Genomic DNA, 4,464 nt, shown 5'->3' on the forward strand with positions numbered 1-4,464 from the left:
TCTCCAAATATTAGTATCGCCTCTGACCACTTCTTATACTCTCTGGCAAGAAGAATATCACTGAAGATGAAAATGAGTACATTAAAGCTATAGACACTGCTTAAGAAGTAGTGTCCTAATAAAGGATGTTTTGATGGTTCACTCAAATACTCACTCTGGAATATATCCTGAAACAACAAAACAAAAAGTAAAAGAGATGATGTCTTGGGATAAATATAAATCCAAGATATGAACATTGCCTAGCATCTTGAGATTTAAAAGTTATTTCCAACATGACAGACATGTGTGAATTTCTTGGGAGATACATAACACCTGGAACTGACTGTCATTTAAAGAAGTTTTTTTGGAGAACCACAATGTAAGATACTATATTCAGGAAGGCACTGAAGATAGTGTGTTTTCTCTTAAAACAGTTTAGTTCTGTACTGTTTATATTTTTCAATAAGCAAACTTGTAGTTGTTATTTAAAATATATCTTTTGTGGTAGCAATGCCATGATTGTTATGCTATACTATAGTTTTGGATTTGTTTATTTGATTGCTACATGTCCATACTTTTTAAAAATAACCTATTCATTTTTAAATACTACCATTCACTAGTACTTGAGACTGGAGAGTATTTTTATAAGGAGTATAAAGAACTGAAAAATAAATGTGGTTTTAATATGTCTGTTAGATAGTTGAATTCTACTAGTAAAACTTTGAAAATATTATAGATATATTTTCCTTATCAATAAAAGGTCTGTATGTAAAAAATATTTTGCTCAATCCATTTACATAAAAGTAAATTTTGCATGTGTTGGTTGTCTAAGGGCAAAATTAAGAATGCAGCAAGAGCCAAAAATCAGGGAATTTTCTGTGAGATTGTGTCTCCTAGTAATGTCAAGAGTTACACCCATAAAATCTCACTAACTTAAGTGCCCCAACACAAACTGATCAAGGATAACACCAATGGATATGCTAAAATGGCTGAGGAAAATTCCAAGATTCCTCAATCCTACACAAACAATTAAAATCAACTAGAGGATGCTGTAAAATAATAGTCTTCCTCATGGAGAAACATACCAATTGGCTATCCTATACCAAATGGTCTAACCTGAATACAACCATAAAAGTGGCATTACATTCATTGAACAGGTTATTTTTAAAAATATTTATGTGTACATAGACATGCATTTAGCAACATTAATGAAAAATAAGCAATGAATTTGAAAGAGAGTGAGAAGTTTATGAGAGGCTTTATAGTGAGAAGTTATAATTTATTATCAAAAATTTAAAAATGTATAATATTTCAGTTCAAATGAGTGAAATGAGCTTTGTATTTAATAATTCATAATCTGTGATATATTTTATTAATTTTTGAGAATTAATATATGCACACAGTTATTTTGGTTGTGAGCCTAGTCTTAAATGGCTGAGAAATCTCTCCAGTTTATAACACATTGTATTTTGATTATATTCACCACCTACTGCTCACCCTCACTCCGTCAAGATTTACTCCCTACCTCACTACCGAACTTGATCTCCTCTTTTTCATAATATCTATTAATTCCAGTGAGTACGAATGGGTATGGACCATCCACTGGATAAAATCATAATATTTTTAACTGGATGGCTGAGAGGAATTAAGGAGATGCAGTAGTCTGATTCATCATATTTATATTTAGGACTTAGCATGGGGAATAGCCTCACACAAATGACATTATCCTTCCCCAATGGAGAATACACAGATTTCTAAAATCATGATCTTTTAGTCATGGGATAAATTGTGAAATATGAGTGTTCATGAACTGGAGCAAAACACTTTCTCCAGTTGTTGAAAACCAATTTTATCTTTTATGTCTTTGGTGAAGAAATATTCCTCATGCTATAGAACTGGGCATTCCAATTCTATTTTCTCTTCCTATCTGTCACTTTTATTAATGCCAAGGCCCAATGTTCATATACTCACATAGATATTGAGTGGAAATGATAAAAAGTTAACATCTTCTAAAGCTTTCTGAACTCTTCTTTAGAGAATATTACATTCTGGAAGTATCACAGATTCATGGAAAGATTGTTTTGCTTTGTTTCCTCCTTTATAATTTAGCCTATAAAACTTTCTTCTATTTTTCAATGACAAACTGTATAAACATTTAGTGTCTAACTTCAACTGTCATTTGTATTCAAATGTTGATGGTACCAATTATCATCATTCTTGCCAGCTATAGACACTACTGGAAATATTAATGGTGATGTCGGCCTGACAAAATATCTTGCTCGAGCAGCCACTTTTCTTCTGAAGATAATTTTGATCCCTTGAGTGATTTGCACCAAAGTTCCTTAGCAAACGACACCTAAGAGAAATATAATCCTCAATCCAGGGACATTGTTTTAGAGGACAAATGAAACTAGCACATGGCCTTGATTACTTGTAAAAAAAATTCCAGAACAACTGCTCCCCTGAGCATTTAAAGATATGGAAACCCAAGTATTTTTTAATTGAATACCACATTATGCATTCCTACATGAATTGAATCTTTTCTTTATTGCTCGTCTTTAATAATTGTTACCTTAATAACTGTTATCTTAATAAATCTTAAAATTTGCCATTCATATTTTGGAAACAATAATTTTGTGGTCCCCAAGGAACTACTTTATAGCCTATTACTTTACAACAGTAAATAATCTCTAGTGAATAGCAAGTGATTTACTTAAATGGTGAAGTTGGATTATAGTCAGATGTTCCATTAAACATCCAGATGTAAATTATTAGAAGTAAAAACTAAAACATTCTGTAAGCATTTGAATCAAAACTTTGTTGATCTGCTCCCTTGCCTAGTTCCACAAATCCTCATTAAAATGTGTAGATTGTACTCTGAGCAGTGATAATTCCTAACTGGGTCTTACTATTTCAGTACTCTGACAACATTTGCTTGATGCACACTGCTCCCTAAAGCCTGCAGAGGACTGGAAGAGGGAGAAGTTTAACATTGAAGACAAAAAGCTTAGTGCTTGTGGGTTAAGACTGGATGCAAACTCAAGGATCTCAAGCCACAATCCCTATCTGCCTAATCTCTTCCTCTGTGTAATGATAATAAGGGCACTCAGTTTTGAAAAACACAAAGCTGTTTTCTAAATGTGTTAATCTCACTATGAATTAATGTTGAGTTAATTACTTGTCTCAGGACAGAAAAAAGTAGTCAACAGTCAAAGTGAATTTATAAAACATTAATGAATCATATATTATGGAATATTCCTTTACACTATGTGAATATATATCTCTGTGATTAGTATACAAAGGAAGATGACTGGCCAATACCTTACACTATAAGGTTATGATGGGGAAGTCCTGTGTTATGTCAGTAAAGCACTGTTGGCCAATAGGGAAGCAATATAGGTGGGACTAGGTGTCTAGGAGGACTCTGGGTAGGAGAAACACAGGGAGTCACGATGTAGCCCGCCAGAGAAGTAAGATGTCTGGAACTTTTCTCTGGTAAGAGAAATACTTAGATTAACAATTATGAAAAAAATACTTAAGTCAGAGCTAGCCAGTAAGAAACAAGCAAGGCCAACAGCTTTATAATTAATACAGCATTTTGTGTGTTTTTTGGGGACTACAACGTGGCAGAGCCCAGGCAACTGGCAAGGAATAGGCTTCTCTCTACAAATAGTAATCAGGAGTGGGATCATTGAATTTCCACATAGAATGACAAAAGCTTTAAAGGAGTTTTAGAAACAAATGAATGGAGAAAAGCATGGGTTCTTGGTAGCAGCATTTTTCTCAGGTGGGCTCTGTTTTGCTAGCGACAAGCAGAGACTCACATGGATGGCTTAAGGGAGTCTTCCTGACTCAGCATAAAAAACAAAAACAAAAACAAAAACAAAAAAACAGCAAGGTTCTTTTAAGAGGCTCTGCTAACAATTGAAAGGTTTTATGTACAGGTGGAAGTGGCAGTGACCACATCTCCAAGCCGTCAGCTTTTGCTGGATGTCAGCATAGACTGAAACTGTGAGCTGGAATCACGCTTATGCCCGCAATCTTGGAAAAACTGCAGTTTAAACAGCCTCGGTTTTAACAGACAAGACTCGTGGCCAGAAAAACATAAAGATTTACAGTAAAGTCAGACTTGGATGAAGAAAAACTTCTAAAGGTTTACAGTTTGTTTAAAAATATATGTAGAATTGTGAGAGAAAAAGAAACGACATAGTGGTAAATAAGTAGAGAAGCCGGCTGTGGTGGCACACGCCGGTAGGAACTGCTCCAGAGGCAGAGGCAGGCGGATTTGCAAAGAGAAACGCTGTCTCAGAGAAAAAGAAATAAAAGGAAAAGGAATAAAGTAATAATAGATAAATAAATAAACCACGTAAAAATGGAAAATACACAGAGTCTGGATACTATATGCTATTGTGTTTTTCAGTTCTTTCATTGCTAAGGAAGGAACAATTGCTAAAGTATACTTGATTATAAATGCTGCTGAATTAA

This window comes from Mesocricetus auratus, unplaced genomic scaffold (assembly GCF_017639785.1).
Source record: "Mesocricetus auratus isolate SY011 unplaced genomic scaffold, BCM_Maur_2.0 Super-Scaffold_6730, whole genome shotgun sequence".
In the NCBI taxonomy this organism is placed as follows: domain Eukaryota; kingdom Metazoa; phylum Chordata; class Mammalia; order Rodentia; family Cricetidae; genus Mesocricetus; species Mesocricetus auratus.